Consider the following 26,990-nt stretch of genomic DNA (forward strand, 5'->3'; position numbering starts at 1 on the left):
GAAGTGGTAAGGGAATACACCTACTTAGGACAGGTAGTGACTGCGGATCCGGATCATGAGACTGAAATAATCAGAAGAATAAGAATGGGCTGGGGTGCGTTTGGCAGGCATTCTCAGATCATGAACAGCAGGTTTCCATTATCCCTCAAGAGAAAAGTTTATAACAGCTGTGTCTTACCAGTACTCACCTACGGGGCAGAAACCTGGAGGCTTACGAGAAGGGTTCTACTTAAATTGAGGACGACGCAACGAGCTATGGAAAAAAGAATGATAGGTGTAACGTTAAGGGATAAGAAAAGAGCAGATTGGGTGAGGGAACAAACGCGAGTTAATGATATCTTAGTTGAAATCAAGAAAAAGAAGTGGGCATGGGCAGGACACGTAATGAGGAGGGAAGATAACCGATGGTCATTAAGAGTTACGGAATGGATTCCAAGGGAAGGGAAGCGTAGCAGAGGATGGCAGAAAGTTAGGTGGGCGGACGAGATTAAGAAGTTTGCAGGGACAACATGGCCACAATTAGTACATGACCGGGGTAGTTGAAGTATGGGAGAGGCCTTTGCCCTGCAGTGGGCATAACCAGGCTGATGATGATGATGATGATGATGATGATGATGATGATGATGATGATGAACTAGAATATCGGCTATACCCGTTTGCTCTCTTATTGACACCGCTCTCCTTCTGTCTCTCCTAACATATTTTTTTTTTTCGTCCAATCGCTCTTTGCGGGGTCCTTAATTTGCTTACGAGCTTCTTTTTTAACCTCCGAGTTTCCGGTACACGTGTTAGCACCGGTAGAATGCATTGATAGGCAAATAAATACAAGAATTAGAAGGAAACAATTGAATGTACGAAGCAAGAATCAATCACAAATGGAGGGACAGTTTCACGAGCAGTACAGGAATAGTAAGCAAATTCAAGTCATACTTACTCACAAATACACATATGCGAATAAATCCACAAACAAATTGACAAGCCATAGAACGTGAACATAAAAACAAAAAAACTAGATAACTAGGGCACTGCTTCTGTATGTTAAACTTGCGAACGAATTCTAATGTCCAACGCTGCTACGACTCTTGGTGAGAAAAAATGATCATTTTGTGTCGATTCTTCCAATTTTGTTTTAATACTTTGAGACCAGTATTGCTGAAGTGTGCGGCGGTATCGTTACGTTATAACCCGGTACACGGACAGTGCCGTCGAAAACAGAAAATGGAAATCCAGAAATTCCTGGAAAGAATGATTTCGCAGGGGAAAATCAAAACAAAACACTCGCCCTTCCTCTTTCATAAAGAGTGCAACGAAAAAAAAAAAAAAAAGACGCATGCATACAGTCAAAGGAGGTAGGGCGAGCCTGTGCTTCTGTAAATTAAAATGTACATTCGCAGCATGCTGCACAACGTCATCTTTGTCTTTCTCTCTTTTTTTTTAACCTCGCACTGTAATAAATGTATCGAAGGCAGTTGTGCATGCTTAACTCAACTTTATGAATAAGTGTTCTAAGAAACGCATACATGCGGGCGCGGCCGTTGCACTAGCGAACGTTTTGTAAAGTTTTTTTACAATGTGTTTGATTAAAACTTCGACGGCGCGTATCGCAGCACCCTCTCCCACAGCAGCGTCTGAGTAGTACAAGCCGCTTTGCAGTTGGGCTCCAAGCTCACTCACCGTATTCCAGCCCATATTTCCCAGAAATTCGATTCCCTTGCAATGCAACGCTAACAATAAAACATGTCCACACAAGCCACCTAACAAGCTCCTCATTCAAAAACTTGCGAAAGCAGTGCATGCCGCGCTACTTCCGCAGAACCAGTCGGGAAGCACATACGAGGACCAGTACCCGGAACACGATTTCTCTGTTACGACTAACAGCCGTTCCGAGAATACAACGCACTGCAACCACCCTCCCCCTCCTCCTTTCCACTGGTTTTCTGCGTAGGAGCGCAAGCGCTACACTCAATCTCACCCGTTCTTTATTGCAAAACGGTTTCAACTAGCTCCGCGATTTGATCTCAAAACTATTGCAAAACTGACTTTTTCTTTTTCTTTTGAAAGCACTGAGACCGCCGCAGCTTACGCTGCATTGGCTGCGTTCCAGAGCACACAGGACCTTGGCGCTGGCAGACGACAGTTTAAAATTCCGCTTGGCGCGATAGGGGCGACCCATGGCGGGCGCCCGGCGAAGAGCAGACGGCGATGCAACTTGTGCGCCAGACGGCAGACGGCGCAGCGGATTGTTCGAGTAGGGGTGGTTTTTGGCGGCGAGTTCAAACAACGGAAAGCTCAAAGCTTAATAAGGCCACATATAGGGTGTGAATAAGTTTGAGCAGTTTGAACTTTGAACAGCGCAACAGAAGATAAGGACAAGTGTACACCTTCTTCGTATGTCCTTTTTTTCTCTTGTTGAGCGGTTCAAATTATATTTAAAGAAACTTGTAGGTGTGCGAATACTCGAAGATTATTAGATTTGACAGATCGTCATAAGAAATTGTCCAACATTACTTTGCGTTCGAATATGACAGGTAAAAACCTTACAGGAGTTTGCAGTGAGAAATAATGTCATACCTGCAGTATGCATTTAATGAATTTGTCATTCTTGTCATGCATGTCATGGCGTTCACGGGAATCATGCGATGACTCGACATAGACATATCATGAATGCCTTCATGGCATTTATGCCAATCGTGTCATTATAGGCATGTGTGACGTGAATGACATGTCATGACATGCACATCATAACACGCATATCCAGGATATATCCAGTTAAAGAAGTGCGTGTCATGTCATTCAATCCAGTAATGTTATCTCACTTATGAAATTCATGCCATGACATGATTATCATTTATGTGAAGTCCATTTTTAACATGTTAGGTGTCAGGATGTCCATGGCACGAATGAAATGGCATTACATACATCAGATGAATGACATGATTGCACATCACATCATTCTCATGAATGACATAAATGACGTGAGGTGATGGCGTCGAGGTAGTTTCTTTAACTGTATATGTATCGGGATATGTGTGACGAGATATGCGTACATGAAGTAACAAAAATGACGTGACACGTCATGCAGTGCGCGCCATTCCTGTCATGACACGCATGCCATCATGCCAGGTCATGCACGCATGTCATGTAATGCATACCCAGAGAATAGCTAAAGAAACGACGATGACGCCTCATGTCATTTACACCATTTATGTCACGACATACATGTCATGACAAATATGTCATGTCACTGATCTCATGACATGTCATTCATGTTATGTGCGCATGCGTCGTGCCCTCTTCCCACGTCTATTCGATATTGCCCAGTTGAAGAAACGAGCACGACGGCATCACGACGTAGATAGATATATTAGATAGATAGATAGATAGATAGATAGATAGATAGATAGATAGATAGATAGATAGATAGATAGATAGATAGATAGATAGATAGATAGATAGATAGATAGATAGATAAAACCGTTGTTCGGAATAAACGCTTCATCCCTATCGTTTGTCTTCGTTTTTCCTGAGCGTTCGCCGGTTCACTAAACCTAAAGTTTTATACGAACATGCTAAAGCAGAAGTGCGCGGAAGCCGCGTCACAGAACTATCCACCGCAACTGAGTCAACGCTGCGCAACACTTCTCGGCCTCCCACGAATGCAGCTCACGTCCACGGCGTTTGCGACTGCCAGTGGCTCAATAACACCGGCCACGCAGGGACACGGACCCCGCAGGCCCAGCGCCGTAATGGAGAATCTGCCCCGTTGGGGATTTCCGCGCAGATTCTCTTCTTCCTCGTTTCCTGTGCGAGCTTCCCGCTTAGGGGTCACAGAAAGCCGCCTGATACGCGCTTCCTTTTCATGCCCGGCTTCCGAGACCCGCGCCGTCAAGGCCCTTCCGAGTGGTCGCCGAGATCTCCGACCTTAAAGCTTGCCGCACGCGCTGACGACGGTTCTCCGTGACCTTGCCGTACGACGAGACTCTCGTGAGAGAGAGTGTGTGACACAGATCGCCTCTAGCGAAGTTGACAGGCAGCGCACGGATCGTTCGCGCCATTCCGAACGACGCAGCTTTGCGGACTGGCACACCGGACGCTGGAAAAAGCCGGGCCAAACCATGTCGAGTAGACGAATGTATTTTTTCTTTCTTGATTCGCGTCACCAGCGCTGAATCAAACTGGTTATGAAGAGAAAACAGACACCACAAACGCCATTTTGTTTCATTCATTCATTCATTCATTCATTCATTCATTCATTCATTCAACGTCCTAAAGTGAAGGAGAGACAATGGGACACGTCGCGCTAAGTTTGTTGTTTCTGCCATTGTAACCTGTTTGACTTTACGCTGGTGACATGAATGAATAGTATACAGGGTGTTTCACATAACTTGGGCCCAGAATTAAAAATGAAAGGCGCGTCGGAAGAGAATTGAACCGAACGCATTTTATTCGCAATAGCCTATAGTAACTCAGACAGTTTGTATGTTTTCCCCATAGCTCACTAACTAATTAAGTTAAATTACCCAACTTTCTAATTATTGGCTGAGGACCCCCGAGTATGATTTGCAGATTTGTAGAGAACCTTCAGAAACCACCGATCGGGTTGTTTCCTTCACTAAACGTCTCACGTAGTCATTCTTTCGGAGTTTCAAAGAAAGCCCGCGAAATATGAAAGGAAAAGCCACGTGACGGAGCGTTTGCGCAGTGCTACTGTGCTGCCTTCAAGCGTGCGTTCGGTGAACAAGGTGGGCTGCATCGTGACTGGCGACGAGGAAGCGGCAGGGCGTTCTTTATCTCATCGGCAGCGCTCGGCCAGCAGCATGCATTTTCGCCGTCATCCGACTGGACTCCGGATTAGTTGACCACACGAATATCTTTAACGTGACACCGTTGCCCGGGACACCTGCCCATTCTTTTTGCAGTTTGCCCTCCGTCGAAACGCGGCCAGCGCGGCCGGGATTCGATGCCGCGACCTCGTGCTTAGCAGCGCAACACCGTAGGCGCCAAGCCACCATGGCGGGGATACGTATAGCGTTCCTACGGGTGGGCCAACCAAAGTTGGTGGCCCCTTGTCCCCCTCGTCAGGCGTTTCCGTTTGAGCGAGTTTCGTTCATCCGGAGTCCACTGTATGAATAATGTCTGTCTGAATCAATTTTTTGTCTTAAAAAAGTTATTAAAATAACAAGCATTCGCCTTCTCCGATTATTGCAAGTTCTCCCGCGGTTTACGCGCAACCGACGCAGATAAGTGCTAACGCAGGCAGTATTGCAAGAGCCCAACGATTTTCGTTTACTTTTTTTTTCTTTTTTTGCTGCGCGCCCAACAACAGTGCCAGCGACATGCGTCGTGTGGCGCGGTTATTTGTACCGTACACACAAACGAACGCTAGACATGGTTAAACGACCGTCCGTTAACAGCGCTGCCAGCTAACGGGACACTCAACGTCCGCAAAAGAGCACAGATGGGCGAACCACGCGGCTGGTTGTCCCCTTCGCAAGAACCGTTCCGGGGGAGAAGGAGGGAGGGGTGTCTTTCAATCTCATCGCGAGGCAAGTAAGTTAGCTCGATTGCACGCGAGACGCGCGCATGCGCATCTACAGGCGATGGCAACGCAGAACAACAGCAGCGCGACGGGAAGTCGGGCAAGATGGGTTGCGATTGCTCACCGTTACTCGGCGAAACACGTAACACTTTTTCACCTCGTCGTTCCATATTAAGAGTATATCGTTCGTTCTCTCTTTCTTTCTTTCTATCCTTCTTTCCTTTCTTTCTTCCTCTCTTTCTTCCTTCCCTTTTTTCCTTCTTTCCTTTTCACGGAGGAACGGTCGTTTCGTCTAGGCCCGTCACGGTCAGTTCTTCCTGTTCCCCCTTTTTTGTTTTTGTTTTAGAGGCTCGAACACCAGCCGCTCGACTAAATATGCACTCGTACTGCTCGTCCGCCCACCACATTCGCACTTAGCGCCCCGCGCATTCTAATTTTCCCCGCGCCTTTGTAGTATAGCTCGACGTGCAGGCGCATAAGTGAGCACGCGGGCGCAGAATTATGTTCTTCCCGCGATATGCGAACAACCGTATAATACAGTGTGTTTCGGCTAAATTTAGCCGGCGTTTAAAAATATGACGATGCACTCCAAGGCGCGACGCGACCAAATGCATGTCGTTCACTTTTGCGCGTAGTGTGTCCCGCTATATTCTTTTAAAATTTTGCTTAATCACATAATTAGTCAAGATTAATTAAGCAACTTATGAAGCAAGGAAGCTAGGAAAACAATTCGAATTAGAAATTTTTAGAGCGCTTTGCAAAACGTCCGATTAGACAGTTTCTAACTTTGTATCTACTAAGTATTAGTAGATACTTCTCTCCACCTTGCGGGTTTCCGCAGAACTACTACATCAAACTCTTGCCTTTGCTTCGTGTTGTCGACAAATTCGACTTCGCCCTGCCATCTGCGAGCCGCCTGGTTAGCTCAGGTGGTAGAGCGCCTGCCCCGGAAAGGCGGTGGTCCCGGGTTCGAGTCCCGGACCGGGACGAATTTTTCTTCAACTATGAGACTTTTCTTTCGAGGAATCCATATGGGTTTCCTTTGTAGCAATTGCTATGAACGGGTGGATGTCTGATTTTCCCTTTATTCATTACTTCTCTCCACCTTGCGGGTTTCCGCAGAACTACTACGTCATACTAAGTATTAGTGTTCTTCAGCTTACTGCGGATGCCCGTGAAATACAAAAACAAAAGAAAGAAAGAAAACCACCACGTGACATGCTCGCTTGCGCGTCGTGATTGCACTGCTTCCAAGCGTTCCACGCACAAACGAACGCAACAATTAGCAGGCGTGATACCGCAGCGTCTGCTTATCGCTATCACGAACCGCCGCGAGGGAAGCACATATCGCTGGCGTAAATCGCACAGCCAGGGCCTTCGTCGTTGCCCTGTCGCCTTTTAAGGGGCAGCACGCTCTGCTAGTAAGCTGGAAAACACTAATACCTAATAGATAGTTAGAAACTGTCTAATCGGACGTTTTGCAAAGCGCTCTACAAATTTCTAATTCGAACTTTTGGCCCAACTTCGTTACTTCAGAAATTCATTCATTAATCTTGACTAATTATCTAATTAAGGAATATACAAAAGACAGCGTGACACACATACTAAATAGAAAAGTGAACAACATGCGTTTGGTCACGTCGTCTTCGAGTGCATCGGCATATTTTTAAACTCTGGCTTAAGTTAGCTGAAAGACCCTGCACACCTCAATTGGAAGAAATGACGCAAGAGAAGACGACACATAAAATTACATACGCACCAGGTCTCAACACCAGCCCCACGGCAACAGACCTCTCATTGTGTGTAGTCTTCTGCGCCATTTATGTCGATCTTTTCATTTAATTAAGAGTAAGCTTTAACCTCGGGCCCAACTCGGTCGTACACGTTTACGCCTGCGGCAGTCGACGAACGCCCTTGCGTATACCGGAGTGCCGCAGACACGCTAAAACTCTCTAACAGAGAGTTTTAGCGCGTCCGGTACTCTGGTGAACGCAAGCGGACTGGGCGTTTTACCGGATGAGCGGAGGCTCAGACGCGAACGGCCTGCACGGTGCAGCCACCTGGTGGCGCAGTACAGTTATCCTGAGCTCGACAAGCAAAACAAACTTCGAGTCATTCAGATTCCAACCTTGAGTTGAGTATACATAGTATTCAGGGCAATAACACATACCCTAATATTTGACGCTTCTTAATTCGGACCACACGTGGTAAATGCCGATAATAAATGCTAATAAAAGATAATAAATGATAAATAAATAAATGATAAATAAATGAATGATAAATGATAAATAAATAAATAAATGATAATGATAACAAATGATAATAAAAGTACGGGCTTGCTGACAACAGCCGCCACCGAGTTTAAATATAACAAACGCACAGGCTAAAGAAAGCGATACGGACGTTCGGAATTCTCGCCATGAAAGTTTTAGGGCGGCTGATTTGGTAGAGACCGATCGAGGCTCGACATAAACGAGTGGGCAGACTCCGTTTCTCCCTATCCGCCAGGACATCGTCTGTATCACGCGGCTTCTCTCAACTTTCGCTCCCCATTTCGTATCCGACCTGTTCCCGATCAGTCCCTCACGTGTCCAACATAAGCACTGCCAAGAATAGACACGACCCTATAAGCCAGGAGCGAGCGCAGTAAAGGAACAAGCCGCTATATATAGGCTTGACGCGAAAGACTATTCTTCTTTCCCCTTCCCTCGTTCGTCGACTTTCTGTCCTGCAGACAAACGCGACAGAAACAAAAATAAAGAACGAAGTGGAGGGGCACCCTGTAGGCTTAGCGCCCCTATGTAGTAAGAGTCCGCGGGACACAGTGGCCTCGCTCTTTTCTTCTCGGCTTTCCCGCCTAAGCTATGTGGCTTGACAGGTTGCTCAAAGGGTTCAGCATGTGCAGCTCTTTCGTAAAGAGCTGCCCACGTGGCGCTGCCCTCCCTTTTCCGGCAGTCATCCCTATTTCCCTAAATATCGCCATTTGCGTTCTTTTAACACTGTTACGCAGAGCGACGAAGAGACAGGGCTTGAACGAGAAAACAGCGGCTTATAGGCCGCAGGCGTCTTACAGTGCTCATAGCGTAAGCGAAGCTAACGAAAAATTGAGTGATGACGACGAATACGCAAAGGAAGAAAAAAGAGACTGGCTCGACAGCCCCTTCTCCTCCTAGAAACCTCGACGTTCCCCAATCTAGGTTTAGCTTCGGTAAAGCTAGCGCTGTTCGCGGCCTGCCAAAAAAAAAAACGATAAGTGTAGGGTGGGAGAAACCACAAAATGGTAAAAAGACACTCCCTAGCTCAGCAACGGATATTTCACTGGAAAAATAAGGCAAAGCGCGGAAGAGCGTCAGCGTTCCTTATATATATTTGGTTTCACTTCCCTAAAGCCAGCGCGGTCTACAGTGTAACAAAGCTCACAAAAAAGTACGTAAGGGATGTTGGGGAAGGACTCGCAGAGAGTAAAAATATACATGTACGCGTACTTCCTAAACGCCAGCATTCGCCCAGAAAAAAAGTTAATACCACGATGAGGCGTGTATGTACTGTGGTTCGAGCAACACTAACGCAGACTTTTCTTCTATTCGATGTCGCTTGCAATAATAACCACTGCGGTGTACATGACGGCCAAGTCTGGCCAAACGCGCACGTAATGAAAATTGGGGAAGGAGACAAAAAAGAGTAAAAAGAAAAATGCAATACCAAACCTCTCGCATACCTCCTCCCAAAGATTAAAAATAAAAGGCCGAGACATGCACTACGTTGCTATAGCTAGTAACGGTGGAGCAGGCCTATTATTCGGCTTTGCCTCCCTAAACCCACTGCTCTCCGTACAGTACGTGCGAGGCTGGCAAACCATTACGTTAGGGAGACTGGGGAAGGAACTACAACAGCAAACAGTGTGTGCTCCCTAATTTTCCCAACAGAAAGAAATATATACAGAAGAAAAGATGAGGCGTATGGGAACACTCTATAGTACTGGCACTAGCTTTCCATATACTCCATTACGCATCCCTAAACCAAATGCCGTGTATAGCACACGCAAAGCTGACAAATCAGGGAAGGGAGAGGCAGCGAAGCTACAGGAAATAAAGGAAAAATATACTCTCTTTAGCTGAAGGAAGAAGAAGGAAGAAGCGAAGGCCATACGACCTTTTTTTCCCCTTTAGTCCTTTCCAGCGATGCTAAAATGAAGGCACTACGAAGTGAAGACAATAAAAGACTGCCTTTTCATGCCCGTCAAAGACGTACAAAAAAAAAGAAAGACGAGATTAGCGCGCTCTTTGGGAATCTTACGCAAGCGCTCGCGAAGCGGACCGGCTCGATCGACCCCCGATTTAAAAAACAAAAACAAATAAGAAAACGTTTCCAGACATAGGCGGCCGCACTCTTGGAGCTGCTTCGTGTAACAAGCCCGACGGTTGTTTCAAAATCGCCGAATCCGCTCAATGCATGGATTCGCGGAGTACGTATAGCCACCTCCGTTTCCCACCAGCGAGCTTTCCCAACGTTCCTGCCGCTGCGCAGACGCGTTTCATTTTTCCTTTAATCTTTTCGTCGGTGAGCGAAACCATGCCCGAGTCCGGTTCTTCTAGCAACGTGCGCTTAGAATTTGCCTGCCAGCTCGTTTGGCTTCGAGAGTGGCTCATACCCACTGTCGGGGATTGGCGCTTAGCATTTTTTCTCTCGCTTTTAGTGATCTGTTTGCCCGCTCAGGCGCCTGCGTTAGCGCAGTCACGAGCTCCTTACTATTAACCCTGCCTACTAACTATCTATAACTAACCCTAGCTACCAACTATTAACCCTAGGTGAAAGCGAGGAAGAAGAACAGCACGGAGTGGAGCCTGATCTTGAAATCAACGTCGTATTCCATGACTGCGTAGGAAGAGAAAGACGCCGACTGGGCCTATGTCGAAACCACGGAGGTAAGAGGGGGATGCGAGCGTCTTGCGAAGGCTCTAGTAAAAGGGCATTTGCTTTACGCTTTCAACGAAAGTGCAGATTAAAAAAAATGTTTAGAAAAAGACGATGACGAAGGAAAACGGCTGGAGGATAGGGTAACAACGAGATAGAGGCCTCGCTGTATAATTAAAACTGGACAACTTTAGAACCTCGTTTCGCTGGCCCCGGAGTTTCGACAAAGGGCACTTCTTTTGCGGCAGCTCCAATCAAGGACATCGCGAATTTCAGTAGAGGAAACGCTGGTCCACGATACTCTGGCACCGGCCAGCCGTTCGTCTCTTCATCTTCCACCCCTCCTCCCCCCCCCCCCCAAACCGGTCTTTTTTCGTCCTTTAAGCCACGGAGCCATATTTGTAACAACTAAGCGATGCAAATAATTCATTTATGCACAGAGAACACAACGTGAGTGAGCGGTGTATGCGACGAACGATCACTCGAGATTACCCCCCCCCCCCCCCCCTGAAACACACACATGCATGCAAAGTGTATTAAAGCTATCACTACATCCTGTAACAGGAATAATCTTGTTTGCCTGACCTGATAACTGTTACTGAAGTACTAAAGCGCCAAACAGACGACACAAGAAGTGACACAGACCGTGTATCTTCTTGTGTCGTCTGTTTGGCGCTTTAGTACTTCAGTAACAATTCCGTGTCTCTTCTTGTGTCGTCTGTTTGGCGCTTTAGTACTTCAGTAACAATTCCGTGTATCTTCTTGTGTCGTCTGTTTGGCGCTTTAGTACTTCAGTAACAATTCCGTGTATCTTCTTGTGTCGTCTGTTTGGCGCTTTAGTACTTCAGTAACAATTCCGTGTATCTTCTTGTGTCGTCTGTTTGGCGCTTTAGTACTTCAGTAACAATTCCGTGTCTCTTCTTGTGTCGTCTGTTTGGCGCTTTAGTACTTCAGTAACAATTCCGTGTATCTTCTTGTGTCGTCTGTTTGGCGCTTTAGTACTTCAGTAACAATTCCGTGTATCTTCTTGTGTCGTCTGTTTGGCGCTTTAGTACTTCGGTAACATGCGCCAACTATAGCCCAACAAAAAGTTCTGCTGAGAACTGTGCATCTAGGCTCACGCGCACGCACGTATACTAAAGGTCCCAAGATATCTCGGAAGCGAAAGCTGAAGCTACCAGGCTGCTTTCGGATACCGCGCAACACGAGACACGATCGCACCGAGTCACGCGACGACCAACGTGACGGCGTTGTTTGTGCAGGTGAGCGATAAAGAAACCGAAAGCCCAGCGGCGTCTCGTGTTCGACAATGCAGGACAGAAAAGAAAGAAAGAAAGAAAGAAAGAAAGAAAGAAAGAAAGAAAGAAAGAAAGAAAGAAAGAAAGACCGAGTGAGATCGTCACCACGGGATGGCGTACACTCGCGGGACGTTCAACTCGTTCGTGTCAGCGTCTAAGTTGCAAACCATCGAAAAAGGCAGGCAGTCGGCAGAATACGAGCACGACGAAGATGCGAGAAAAAGAGAGAAACGCACGGAATGCGAGACTATACAGCACTCCGTGTGTTCGCGAAATGTTTTGTGTTGTAGCGCCCCCGTGTGCCTTTGTTTCTTATCTCTATCATTCACTTCGTCTATTGTATCATATATATATATGCACATATTCCCTCTGTGATAAAATGGAGCCGAGGCAATGACCTCAGCCAAAGTCCCGCGAACTATCTTACCAGGGCAATTGACTCGCTATTTGATATATGCACCTCCGCTACTTCTGGGATATATATATATATATATATATATATATATATATATATATATATATATATATATATATATATATATATATATATATATATAAACGAGGAGAGAGGGGGTTAACCGAGGTGCCCGATTTTTATTAGTCATATCACAAGAAGCCAACAAACACAGGCACCAAGGACAACATAGGTGAAATTACTCGTGCTTGATAAGTGAAATAAAGAAACGATAAATTAATGGAAATTAAAGTGGATGAAAAAGCAACTTGCCGCAGGTGGGAACGAAACCCAGAACCTTCGCATTTCGCGACACTCCCAGGGTTCTACTAGTACACATACGTACCCAAGTAAGTGGATGGGGAAACAGCGCCGCAGTAGCTCAATTGGTAGAGCATCGCACGCGAAATGCGAAGGTTGTGGGTTCGGTTCCCACCTGCGGCAAGTTGCTTTTTCATCCACTTTAACTTAAGTCAAGATGTTTTACGCACACTATATGGCGTCACCGAGGTAACGAGCCTAAACTAAATAGTGGGGTTTTAAGTGCAAAAAAAAAAAAAAACGATATGGTGTTTATGAGAGACACCTCAGCGGGTGATCTAGACTCCCGACTCATCTAAACCACCTGGAGTTCCTTAACGTGCCCCACAATGCACGGCACGCGGACGTTTTCACATTCCCTCCCCCTTCCCCCCTTTCCACCCACCCGAGACCGCCGCGGTCGGGATTCTGCGGCTGTGATGCGCGAGGCCACGGTATCCCAAGATCTCGTCCTAGAGATAGTTTTCAAGTGACGTCAAAGACGCGGCTCTCACTGCGCTAGTACCCAAACATGGCGGCCACGATGACGTCAGTGCATTGTGTTATCACGCGGACATTGCTTTGCTTTTATTGACTGAGACTGTTTTTCACCGGCTTACCACTGTTATCGCTCTTTGCCGTTCGACACAAGATGGGCGCGTGGTGCTGTCTTGGCTGTCACGCTTCTTGATCACACCCCTTCTCGACCTGCTAGTACATAAAAATGGCGGCCGCGATGACGTCTGTGCAAACTATCTATACGACAAGGCTCTGGTGTCTAACTTGTCTAGAGCGGCGCGGAGGTCTACATATCCTTTCATTTTCAAAGGACGCGGGAGTAGCGCACAAGGTGTTGCATAATTTCTTTAATACCGCTTCTAGTAGACGTCTGAAGTTTATTAACAAGTTCCGGGCGCTTCGAAGGTGTTACTCTATAGGCAAGAGACAAAATCTCGAGCATTTATACCATTTTAGAAAATCGGGGGTCACTTTTTCCTTCGTCAGAGTCCGCCCATTGAATGGCCCTCGCGGGAGACGATTTATATCTAAGGTAAAAAGAAAGCAAGAATATAATAAAAAGAAAAACGAACACGTCTACAGGAATAACTAAAACACAAAGGAAGACAAATTCCGAGTAAGTCATCGTCCTAATCACTTACTCACATTTCGCTAAACATACAGTGGTCTGGGGCAGGATCTGGCCACCTTGCACAAAAAAAACAAGAAAAAGAAACTGATAAGCACGCAAAGCAGACATTCTCACGAAGTCTACATAGCATCAACAGCGAAACTTTTTTCCTTATAAATGATATACTTCGTGATCGGGAAATGAAACAGCAGAGGACTCGGCCACGCTCGTTATACTATATACAGTGGCCTCGTTTTTCTCTCGACAAAGGCTATATACGGACGTGGGTGGCGTTTTCGATGACGGAACCAGGGTCACATAAACGCGCCCGTGCTAAACAAACCCATTGCCACGTAACCACATGGACGGGCGGGCTCCCTCACATCGCTTTATCACCCGCGAAACAGTCGAATGGCATACACACGCATACACGTATCCGATCTGCATGATTGCTGAGAATGCGTGCGTCAAGCAATGATGCGGGAATTAATAAGGCCTAGTAATTGCGGGAAGTTGTACGCGCGTCTCAATGCTTCAGTGGTATCGCGCCACTTATTGGCTCGCCACCGCGCACCAGCATACATATATATATATATATATATATATATATATATATATATATATATATATATATATATATACTGCCATTTTTTGTAAACCCTGACGAAGATCGGTCCACCGATCGAAACTGTCGAAATTAAATACTTGTTCTGTTTACCTTGTAGCACCACTCAAGTTCTTTACGTTTGAAAGGTAGCCTGAAGAAACCCTCTTTGCCTTATATATATATATATATATATATATATATATATATATATATATATATATATATATATATATATATATATATATATATATATATATATATATATATATATATATATGTACCGTATTGTCGCGATTCTAAGCAGCCCCCCTCTATTTTCGCGAGAAAATTGGCAAAAAAGTTTGCATGCGAATCTAAGCACATGCACCCGCCGTGGTTGCTCAGTGGCTATGGTGTTGGGCTGCTGAGCACGAGGTCGCGCGATCGAATCCCGGCCACGGCGGCCGCATTTCGATGGGGGCGAAATGCGAAAACACCCGTGTGCTTAGATTTAGGTGCACGTTAAAGAACCCCAGGTGGTCGAAATTTCCGGAGTCCTCCACTACGGCGTGCCACATAATCAGAAAGTGGTTTTGGCACGTAAAACCCCAAATATTTTTATTAATCTAAGCACCTCCCTATTTGTTAGGAAGAGCGCGTAGCCAAGGCCTCCAAGCGTGCTTGCTCACTCTGTCATCGAGCCGGAGCCTCGGAGTACCGAGGTGGCACGGCAGCCGTGGCGCGAGTACGCCGTACAGCCGGACGCTGTACAGCTGTGCGGCGAAAGCTGCAGAAAGCCTACACCCATCAACCACTGCAAAGTGGATTTCGGACGCTTGGAAGCGGGTCCAAGTGTACGTTGCGGTCAAATCATTCAAGAAGTGCTCGATCACAAACCACTTCGACGGAACGGAAGACGACCTGCTGTGGGATACCGAGAGCGGCGGTTTGAAACGGTGTGACGAACTCGAGTGGCAGTGATAGTGACCGAGCATCCGACACACGCGGTGGGTTCATTGTCTGCGCCGATTTTTCTTTTGAATGTTTGCAAAATAAAATCTTATTCCTCGCACCCGTCTCGTCGTGATGTCGCAGCGAAAAGAGGGAGGGGAGGTCATTCTAGATTTTTCGAATCTAAGCACCCCCCCTCACTTTGGGCATCGCGATCGTGAAAGAAAAGGTGTGCTTAGAATCGAGTAAGTACGGTATATATATAAGCGCGACCTTTCTATGAGGGTATAGCTAGACGTGCGTGGCTTCACGTACGGGAGAGGAGGAAATGAGGAGAAGGAGGAGGAGGTTCGAAAAATTAGTCCACTGCCCTTCGATACAAAGCCGCGGCCTCCTAATTCCGTCTGCGCAGAGCATGAAAACGTGAGAGAGGAAACGTACAGCCGCCCTTCCCAGAATAGCACGCAGTACATACGTGGTCTGCAAGACGGGGTCGGGTTCGTCCGCGTAAACAAAAACGTCCGGCAATTAGCTCGGTGACGTCTACTCGGAACGTTAATAACGACACCGACGAGCTTGGCTTTGATGCGAATTATAGCGGACCAGTGTGGCTTCCACTGTCATTACGGCTGCGTCGGAGAATTTTTTTTTTTTAAGAGTGTGTGAGTCATTTTACAGTGTGGCCACTTTTCCCCACTAATTTTTCGACATCCGTGATGCTTCTCTCTATCCGATATGTGAACGCCTGAAAACTACAGCCCAGTTTTTAAAGGTGCATAGCTTACCTTGGCCCTTTCACCTGTTTTCGTCGTTGGTGGTTGGCGGTCGGACTTTTACCGCCGATTTTTACAGGCCAGAAATACAAAGTGCAAAGAAGCTTTTTTTTATTACTGAAATCAAAAGAAGAGAGATGTAGTCACCCTACGATGGTGACGCCTACTTCTTTTCGCTTAGCAGAAACCGCAATATAAAAAGAAAAGGTGTACGTAGTAAGGAAATGACAAGAAGCACGTCAAAGGGCAAGAAGTCCACACCCCGCAGTCATATACACCGGTGAGAATATAAATATAGAAGGCAAAGGCAAGTCGCACCCCAATGAATTTGTAAACCAACCCACAAACACACACAGGCGGCCGTGATACAGACTGCAATGAGCATGTAAACTGATGAGAGTACGAAACAGTGCGAGGCGTAATATACGAGCGCTAATAATTACAAATAACTGAAGCAAGTTGCACTTACGTCGCGTGACTGTTGTGTCCGATATGCTGTACTTGTTAAGAATGCGTGCACATGCCCTCGTTAAAAATAATAATAATAAATGTTCAAGTGCCTTCAGTGCCTTTCGCTTCGAGTCGCGTGTAATGCGGCGTGTGTATGTATGTATGTATATATATATATATATATATATATATATATATATATATATATATATATATATATATATATATATATATATATATTGTAGGAGTTGAGGACGGACTTCGGGATGAAAACAAACTTGGAGGATTTATTTTACGTTATATACAGAGAGGTGAGGGTCAATGAACAGTCGTACAGTCATTACCCGGCAGCAACTCGGACGCTGCGGCCCGCGGCAAGAAGTTCGAGAGAAGTGAATTAGGGAATGCTCTGGAATGCTCTGGGAATCCTCTGCTGCTCCCGGTCTCCGTCTTTTAAACCCTTCGAGGACTGGAAGTCGCGTCATGTTCGGCCAATGGGAGAGTCCGCTCAGATGACGCCATTTTCGGCCAATGGTAGGCGCCCGTGCGGCGGTGTCACACCCGGCGGCTCCCTGCGGTCTTGCCTTGCCGACTTGCAATGCGCTCTTCAAAGGCGGACGGTGGGGGACGCTTGGGCCCCAATTGTCCGAGGGCCCCCTACTCACGGCGGTACGGCCCCGCTGGCTTGCAAATGCCCTCTTCAAAGGCGGCTGGTGCGTCGCTGCCAGGCCTTCCCGGTACATCACAGCCATCTGGCTTCGGGACTCACGTTACCTGGAACAGTGCCGGGCTATCCCCTCGCTTTCTGGAAGGGTCAAGCATTGAATAGCTCCACCGGCGGCGTACGAAGTGGGGGCCTTCAACTTGTTTGCACGTGCGCTCCTCTGGAATGTGCTTTCCGTGTTTCTGCGCTTCTCAATTAGCTGTGCTGCGATTCGATGTGGTCTGGGGAACTCGAAGTAGGCACAGGAAACAGCCCCATATCTAACAATATATATATATTAGCGCCTCGGCACTGTCGGAAATGTCTGCATGAGCGACTGGTACTTGAGTTGAGGGTCCACTTCGTAGGGAATCGATTCCTCGGTATTTTCATTACTACGAGCAAGCAATCGTACGCCTTCGATCGTGCCATTCCTTTAGAGAGCGAGATACACAAAAGGGGAGGAAAGACAGGGAGGTTAGCCAGCGTAAGTATACCGGCTGGCTACCCTGTGCTGGGGAAAGCGGTGAAGGGAACAAAAAGGAGAAAGAAGAGAAAAAGAACTGAGTAAATTCACACAGCAACGCGGTGCTACTCGCTACAACGTTCAAAGACGGTCGCACAATTAGCGTGTCCTTAAAAAAACTTCAGCAGAGCCCTTAAGGCCTTGAGTGCCGAAACACGTCTGGACCAGTGTCCTATTAGCCCCGAGAATTAGGAGTGGCGCCCTCTCGCGAGTGACGTCACGGCCAGGACGCCGCTCGCTCCGGCTCGCTCGGCTGCCGCGCGCGCTCGTTCCCTTCGTGTATTCTTGGGGTATGGGTGGCTCGAGCCGTACGTATTGAAGAATACGTCGGCTTCTTTCAGCTGCCATACCTTAACCACAGTTTCTTCTTCAAAAGCGTGTGAGTCGAGAAACTTTGCGGCTTGGATATCGCAAGCTAAGTAGCGTTAAAGGGGTCTACTAGGTTTTGCAATGCATATATGCGCCGTGTCTATCGGTAAATTTTGACTAAAAAATGAATATCTGCAAATTCAACGCGCGAAGTTGTGTATGATGCTTCGCTAGCATTTAACATTCCTTTAGTATTTAGCTATGAGAGGCATTGCATTTTACGTGGAAGAAAAATTTAGTAATTGGCGTCAACATGTTATCTGATTTTAGAAAGACACTGCCCAGCGAAGCTCTCATCATGATTCCTATTACTCTGGTGTGTTGTTCTATTCAAATATGGCCATTCATTAATGCGTAAAAAAATAGTTAGGCGCGCATTTCTTATGAAAAAGTTTGCTGCTACTTTCATCCCCCTCTGAAACAGGCCTCCAAAAAAACGAATTGCTCATGGCTGCTAACACGACGGCGCGTCATGTAGAGTATTTACATAGTTAATTTACAAACACCATAGTAGCAATCACCTGAGAGAAAAGTTTCGTTGTTAAGATCGAGAGCCACTCAATTGAAAGTGATGAAATGTTTCATAGTGGCCCTCAGTAGCCTTTATCGACAATATGGCACACCCCTGATCACGTAATGGTAGCAATCGACTGTCCGTATGGCGAGGCACGCTATGTTCGCGAAACCCATCAGTTCACTACAACTTCGAATTAAAACCATAAAGCATGTTTTTTACAGCGCCAACTGGAATGGCTAAAGTATTCTCGAGCTACTACACCACAGCTTAGATTTCCTGTATACAAAAGGAAAATTCAAGCACCTTCTGTCTCACCATGTCTCGATCCAGCGTTATTCAATTATACAAACTATTCGCTTCGTCGGTACATAAAAGAGAACCTTGCAGGCAAATTAAGTTTGCTCCAATCCAATCGCAAACATTCATAAAGAAAGCACCACAAGCCTTGCATATACTTTCACTTGATTTCTGACCCTCCACCGGGGGAATTTCGATATCTTCAATATGTCCCATACTACTAATCACTGACGCTTCGACTTCTTTCTGGCTGCAGCGATGCGGTCCAGCAGGCATACTTCACCAAAAAAATTGGGCCGAGCAGCCTGTGTCAGTTCGCCAAACAGATTCGTCATGTATATTCCTCAAGCAGCAAGCACCAGTAAATTTCTCAAGTGAGTTTGATTTGATTTAATAATTTCCATTTACACACACACATGTACAGAGGAGTGGTAAGTGGAGCTGGATGAGGGAGAAAAGTCGCACAGACGCGGCTTGAGGTAACCTCACCACCTTAGGTACAATATGGCTGCATGGGGTAACACATCAAGCGCCATATAAATTACATTTATATAGTGGCCATAAAACATTGCAGTTATACAATACATGAAAGAACAGTGAAATATTTCCACAGTAACAATGCAAAACACACTGCGGCATTGAAATAAATAAAGGATATACACTAGGTAACATAGACAAAAAAAGAGGAACATAACATACATTATTAATCATTAACAAACGCGCTCTAAAGAGGTGAGTTGAACGTGTAGCACGGGAAAGGGAATATACATTGGTACATTCCTATTTGTACTCTGTAAATAGCTGTAAGCCTTCATTAACTTTACTTCAAATTTCCGCCGCTTAAAAAAAATAAACACGTGAAGAACCGCCTAATGTTGACAAGCAGTTGAAGAAGCAAGTGAGGCGTGTAGAATCTAAGCTCCAGTATTAGTTAAGTCCCCGTGCTACTGCCGAGCGTTTCTGTGAGGAAATGCAAAAATTCGATATTATACCATGAACTACTCGTCGTGAGCAAACCTGTTTTAGCGGAATAAAATCAACGTAACTGCTGTAGAAGTCATATATAGCCAGCTTTGTGACATACTTGTTGCACCGCGGCAGGTATGGTATCATAACTGGATTCCTATAGGCTATGCTCTTGTGATTGTCTATCCGCGTATGAAAAACCCGCAATGGGCTGGTCTGCGTCGCTTCGGCTGGCACTGTAGCGTTGCCTTCGAGAGCTGCATTGTTGTCTAAGAAATTAGCTCTTTGAATAAATGTTCGCAAAGGAAGACGTCGTAAAATATATTTGAGACGACCACAATAAGTATACAAGCAGAGAGAACAAGGGCGAACAAACGAAAACACCGCAGAAAGCGCCCGGACAACGCCCGAACTGTAGCAGACGACAGGCGCGAGTCCGTGCCCTGACGTCACGCGAGCGGCGCTCGCAGCGCCGCTCATGTTCGTTCTCGGGGCTAATAGGACTCTTTCTTCTGCGAAGGGGCGATTGTCCAGTTTTTCGAGCGCGGTCGGGATCACTTTTCTTGGCACACTGTAACGGGCACAGCCACAGAGAAGGTGCCCAATCGTCTCCTCGCAGCCACAGGTGTCGCAAGTATACAGGACTGTCGGCCATTCCGATGCGGAAGGAATAGGAGTTAGGGAATGCCACGCGCCATTCCTTTAAACAAAGCGAACTAGCTCTCGAGAAGCGTTCGGATATGCGCCACTCGCTGACCCTGGCAATCACTGTCGATTGGTTTGCAAAATTTTCCACCTCGATAAAGCTCTCTCGCTTTATCTTATTTTGTTATAGCGCAAGCTTGACAAGGACAACGGAAGGCACATCTGACACACACAGCTGACACACTTGTGACACGCTTGTGACACACACAAGCGCGTCAGATGTGCCTTCTGTTGTCCTTGTCGAGCTTGCGCTATAACAAAATAAGATATGCCGTACCAACAAGCCCCTATTGCTATCCTCATCTCTCGCTTTAACTCTCTTTCACACTTTCTATAGTAGTATATATTATTATTATTATTATTATTATTATTATTATTAGTAGTAGTAGTAGTAGTAGTAGTAGTAGTAGTAGTAGTAGTAGTAGTAGTAGTAGTAGTAGTAAGTAGTAGTAGTAGTAGTAGTAGTAGTAGTAGTAGTAGTAGTAGTAGTAGTAGTAGTAGTAGTAGTACTAGCAAGTCTACTTACGTTCACTGCTGGATGAAGACTATCCTCGGCGACCTCCAATTATCACTTTGCAGTAACTGAGGCCACCTTATCCGTGCACATTTCCAAATTTCATCCCACCACCTCGTTCCCTGCCTGTCCCCGGTGTGCGCTTTGCTAGACTTTCTATATACTGACTCTCCACCAAAGACTGTCCAAATAAACGATTGTTTGCACCGGTGCTTACGACGACGGGATTAAGTCCTCACCGCGGGTGCCCAGAGGCATAAATAATTAACAAGGGTAGTCGCAATGGCGCTATTAACCAAAACAGCGCAATTAAAAGGCCGGGCGCACCGGAAGGCTGCATACGGCGAAGAGAAAAAAACGCGGGCAGGTAGGAAAGAGGGAACGCCGAGCCCGAAAAATCAATAGCGATCGGCTTGAAATAGCGCGCGGTCGTAATAAGCACGCCGTGCAAACTTGGCTGCATCAACGCATATGCGGAGCGAACTAAGCACTGGTTTTTACAGGGAAACTGTGTATGGCTAGGGTTCCGCGCATTTTTTGTTTGTTTGTTCCGCGTCAACAAAAAAGCGGGCCGATCGTGGTGATAGTGCAGAGAGGGTCCAAGTGCAACGGCACACACTCCTGTGGAATCCGGGTATTGTTAAGAACGGCCAGCTGCCGTGCGGGGTTGCCAGCCACTTACGACAATGACGGCAACCTCCCGGCGCTGTTAAGGATGTCCAGCTGCAGTGCGAGATTGCCACCCGCTTAGGACTATGACGGCCAACATACCGGGAGCTTCGCCGCCGACTTCTAGCCACAGCGTGACTAAATCGACTTTGTGACGGAATGAGTTCGGCGGGCCAACTATTGTTCCCAAACTCCCCAACGCGCTACCCGGAACGGCTCCGAGTTCTACGGGGCCCCTCTGACGTCGGCTCCGGACATTGGAACGTGTGTGCCTTTGTGTGCGTAGGCCGTCCTGCGGGAGACGGCTAGTTTTGCGATGACGAAACGAACGTTCGCCGCCTTGTATCGCCGGCGGACCGAGTGTTTAAAAACTGCTGTTGTGCGGATGCTCGACACACTTCTCTTGAGCAGTCATGTTGGACTGACACTTCTCTCAAGCAGTCATGTTAGACTGATGTACTTTCTCAAACAGTCATGTTAGACTGATATAAATATTGTAAATAAACCCATATTCCTCGTTCTCGATGAGAAGCAGTCCTTCCCTTTATCAACGTCCTCAGCGTGGATAAGTTGGACGTCGGCATGGGCCAGCTACCTTCTAATTCATGCCCGACTCCAATCTTGACAACGGATCACGAGCGACGGGATTGAGCCCCCAATCCTGACAGTATATAGTGGGCTCGCAAGGCGCCCTTGAACTACCTTGCCACACCTCGGACCTATAGAGGTCCCAGGCACAAGGGTAAGAACAGGTTTTCGAAAATTCTGTTTACATTTTTACAGTTTACACAGAGACACACGTCTCTGTGTGTCTGTTTCTTTCTACGTCCTCGTTGAGTTAAGCTTACACATTCTATCATTGTTAGCTTAGTTAGTAAGCGAATGTTTACAAGTTTACACGGCCGATAAAGCTACAATCCTTGCTTGGTACAGCTATCTACTAATTTGCTATCGCAATCGTTGCTTCGCCTTTCGGGCGGAACTACGAATTTCTTTTTTTCCCTTTTTGTCCCGATGTCGGACGGCGACGCGCTTTCAGGACCCGGCATCGTTGTTCATCATCATCATCATCATCATCAGCCTGGTTACGCCCACTGCAGGACAAAGGCCTCTCCCATATTTCTCCAACAACCCCGGTCATGTACTAATTGTGGCCATGCCGTCCCTGCAAACTTCTTAATCTCATCCGCCCACCTAACTTTCTGCCGTCCCCTGCTACGCTTCCCCTCCCTTGGAATCCAGTCCGTAACCCTTAATGACCATCGGTTATCTTCCCTCCTCATTACATGTCCTGCCCATGCCCATTTCTTTTTCTTGATTTCAACTAAGATGTCATTAACTCGCGTTTGTTCCCTCACCCAATCTGCTCTTTTCTTATCCCTTAACGTTACACCTATCATTCTTCTTTCCATAGCTCGTTGCGTCGTCCTCAATTTGAGTAGAACCCTTTTCGTAAGCCTCCAGGTTTCTGCCCCGTATGTGAGTACTGGTAAGACACAGCTATTATACACTTTTCTCTTGAGGGATAATGGCAACCTACTGTTCATGACCTGAGAATGCCTGCCAAACGCACCCCAGCCCATTCTTATTCTTCTGATTATTTCTGTCTCATGATCCGGATCCGCGGTCACTACCTGCCCTAAGTAGATGTATTCCCTTACGACTTCCAGTGCCTCGCTGCCTATTGTAAACTGCTGTTCTCTTCCGAGACTGTTAAACATTACTTTAGTTTTCTGCAGATTAATTTTTAGACCCACTCTTCTGCTTTGCCTCTCCAGGTCAGTGAGCATGCATTGCAGTTGGTCCCCTGAGTTACTAAGCAAGGCAATATCATCAGCAAATCGCAAGTTACTGATGATCATCAGTAACTTGCGATGAGCATCGTTGTTACATGGACGTAAAAGGGCAGAGCGCTCCCCTCTCGCCCTTCCTTCCTTCCTTCCCTCCTTCTTTCCCCCTCTCCCCCTTCCTTCCTCCTCTCCCCTTCCTTCCCAAAAACCCTTTCGTCAGGGTGCAAACACGTGCGTCCCTCTCTCTTTACCTGGGGCCGCGGCTCGTATTACGAAACCACGGGAAGCACGACTCGCGAGGAGGGGGGTGCGATGAGACCCCCCGCCCCCCTCATTCCTTCCCTCGTCCCCCGCGCCGGCGCGTGCCCTTGACACCGCACGGAGGCTTACGTAAGCAAGATTCAGCGATGCCATCGTATGGGCAGAAACCGAAGTCAGCCCGCACATTTATAGCACCGGAGTTGCGTGCACACACGCAGGTATAGGCGCTGTTTTCTCCCCTTCTTTGACTGATATTCCTGCGTTCCCATTTCGAACCCAGCAAGGACATTTGAATAACGATGCTCTCTCTCTCTCTCTTAGCAACCTTAATTGCATCGCGCACTATACCTGCTATATGCCACACTCGTTGCGGCTTCTGCTAAACTACTGTTACTGCATGCTAATCCATCCATCCGACCGACCGACCGACCGACCGACCGACCGACCGACCGGCCGACCGACCGACCGACCGACCGACCGACCAGCCCGCCAACTTAACCAACCAACCAACCAACCAACCAACCAACCAACCAACCAACCAACCAACCAACCAACCAACCAACCAACCAACCAACCAACCAACCAACCAACCAACCAACCAACCAACCAACCAAGCAAGCAAGCAAGCAAGCAAGCAACCAAGCAACCAATCAATCAATCAATCAATCAATCAATCAATCAATCAATCAATCAATCAATCAATCAATCAATCAATCAATCAATATTGATTGATTTATTAATTGATTGATTTACTTCACGACCAGTCAGTCAGACAGCTAAAAGAATAGCGCGAAGAAACCACGGAACAAAATAACGGAAGAAGTGCGCCCACACAGACGGTGTGTCTGTGCGCTGTCTGCTTTCTCGTTATTTTTGTCGTATCTATCAATCGCGCTGTCTTTGTTTACTCGTTTGTTTGTTAGGAAGCTCCAAAGGCCGGAGGAAGGCGGAACAACATTCTTCTCCTCAACGCCAAAGTGCACGTTTCGCGTGGAGCGCTGAGCTGCGGCTGCTGCTGACAGCTCTCGGGTGGATCCGTCACGCCCGACAAGGGACCGGATGAATGCATGGGCATATACAGGGTGTCCTAGCTAACTTTAGCCAGAGTTTATTTATACGCGAATGCCACGCGGCTGTACAGAACAAAGGTAATGTTGTTTGCCGTCGCTTGGAGATACTCAAACTACCTTTCTCGCTCCGCCTAATTAGACAACTGACTTCTCAAATATTGTAATCAGACGAAAAGTGTCCATGAGAAATTTGTAGAGCGACACGAAAGACTCCCGATGCGGCTTTAGTGTGATGCTCAATACGCGCTACATAAAAGTGTTTTTTCGAGCGTGAAAGAAGCCCGCAAACACACGCAATTAAAGTGCCTCGAACGGCCAGTCGCGCGCCAATTTTGCGTCCATCTCGCGGTCTTCTATCACGATCGGAAAAACACTTATGTAGCACCTATTGAGCAAAAGAATAAAGCTGTAACGGAAGCTTTTCATGTCGCTCTAGAATTCTTCTCATTGACACTTTTCACCTAATTACAATATTTGAGAAGTTGATTCATTAATTAAGACTAAGCGACGGCAAACACATTACTTGGTTCCATCCAGGCCTTCTATAGTCCAGCACTCCTGCGGCCTGAGTTTTTTCTTTTTTTTCTCTCTATTTTTTTTTGTCGTAGTATATCGAGAGGTGCGGCAGCGCGGTGGGCAAGCACTGTGAACGACGGGGCGGTATAGAAAATTTCCAGTCGCTGCGGACGCCGAATGCCCCAACTGCATGCGTGGCTGCTGCTGCCCTCTGCTGCTGGGTCAGTTCCTCTCCTCTCCCCCCCCTCTCTCTCTCTCTCTCACACACACACACACACACACACACACACACACACACACACACACACACACACACACACACACACACACACACACACACACACACACACACACACATAGTACAACTCTTGTTTACGGATCGACAAAGTAGTGCAAGCAAGTACACTTCTGTTCTGCATAACGAAACAAGTCAAATCCTACGTAAGATGCGAACATAATGTTAGCTCACAGATCTCTATAACGCATGCTATAACGCAAAGCTACGCTGTGACGGCGTCCAGACACAGCAATGTGCTGATGTGTCTGGTCGCATATAGCGTCGCTCCGTCGCTTTTCGGTCACGTCCCATGGCCGAATCGGTTGTATCTGCCAAAGTGGTGGAGGGGGTGGGGACGTGAGTCGCATTTCGGCGTTCAAAAATCGCAGCGCATGATCCTGTCGGCCAGTAAAATCCATTTTGCAATAGTCTGCTGACGCACTGCGCGAAGGGGGTATATGGTGTCAAGAACGGCGAGTTGCGCAACAAGATTGCCACCTTGCCACCCGATTACGACAAGGGGTGTAAGACGCGCACCTCCCCCTCTCCGTCGCTGCAGCTGCGAGGCGTTCAAAGAAGCGACCTTTGCGCTGGAATCCGCCGCCTCCCTCCAGCCCCTTCGACATTGTGACGGGACGAGTTCGGTGTGTGGACAATGATTCCACGCGGAGCTGATTTGACCCGCCTGGTCAAGCTGCCGCGGGAACGACTTATGTTGAATTCCAATGGCGGAGTCGGAGCAGCCGACGGATTCCGCGAGCGAGCACTCGACTCTGGCGCAGAGCAACGCCTCCGGATCCGCGAGTGGAACACAACCTGCGCCGCCGGAGCAAGGTGGAAGCGGATGTTCTATCACAGAGTTACCCAGGATACCTTGCGTGTTGTCATTTCCTTCCGCTGTTTGCTCCCAGCACCGGCGCACCGGTCACTTGTCTCTTCAGCGCCGTTCACCTGTTGTTTTTTGAAAAGTGCGGAATGGACATCTCGCCAAGCGTGCAGCAGCTTTTGCTTCCTCGCGAGTCGTGACCGGTGGCGCCTCCCAGCAGACAAACGTGGTAAAGGAAATACGTCACGCAGAGTTCCGGTCCACTCCGCCGATTTTGGCGGAGCATCTTTTTCTGCTCCACGGAGTGACTCCCGCTCTGAATCCCCTCCGACTCTCTCATTGGAACACCTTACTCCCGCCCTCACTCTGCCATTGAAACAAACTTGCTCCGAAACGAGCAGAAAAACTTGCTCTGACTCCGCCATTGGAATTCAACATTATTTTTGTGCTTCTCACGGTTTGGAGTGGCTCGGAACAATGAGCGACGCGCGATCGACAACGACAGTTTCCCGGAACGGCACCCCGTGCGGTTGCCTCTGTGTGCGGAATGTGTGTGCCTTTGTGTCTGTAAACTGGTCTTCAGAGCAGCT

The 26,990-nt window shown here is 47.2% G+C and overlaps 1 protein-coding gene and 1 non-coding gene across 3 annotated transcripts in view; one reads left to right on the plus strand and one right to left on the minus strand.

Moving 5' to 3' along the window:
• The window catches only part of LOC135896393 (ribosomal protein S6 kinase alpha-5-like), a 342,214-nt gene that overhangs the window by 267,416 nt on the left and 47,808 nt on the right, over window positions 1–26,990 (minus strand). The window lies entirely within an intron of this gene.
• TRNAS-GGA (transfer RNA serine (anticodon GGA)) lies at window positions 6,454–6,528 on the plus strand. The gene has a single exon. It is a non-coding gene; the product is annotated as a tRNA-Ser (tRNA).

Source organism: Dermacentor albipictus, chromosome 7 (assembly GCF_038994185.2).
Source record: "Dermacentor albipictus isolate Rhodes 1998 colony chromosome 7, USDA_Dalb.pri_finalv2, whole genome shotgun sequence".
Lineage (NCBI taxonomy): Eukaryota > Metazoa > Arthropoda > Arachnida > Ixodida > Ixodidae > Dermacentor > Dermacentor albipictus.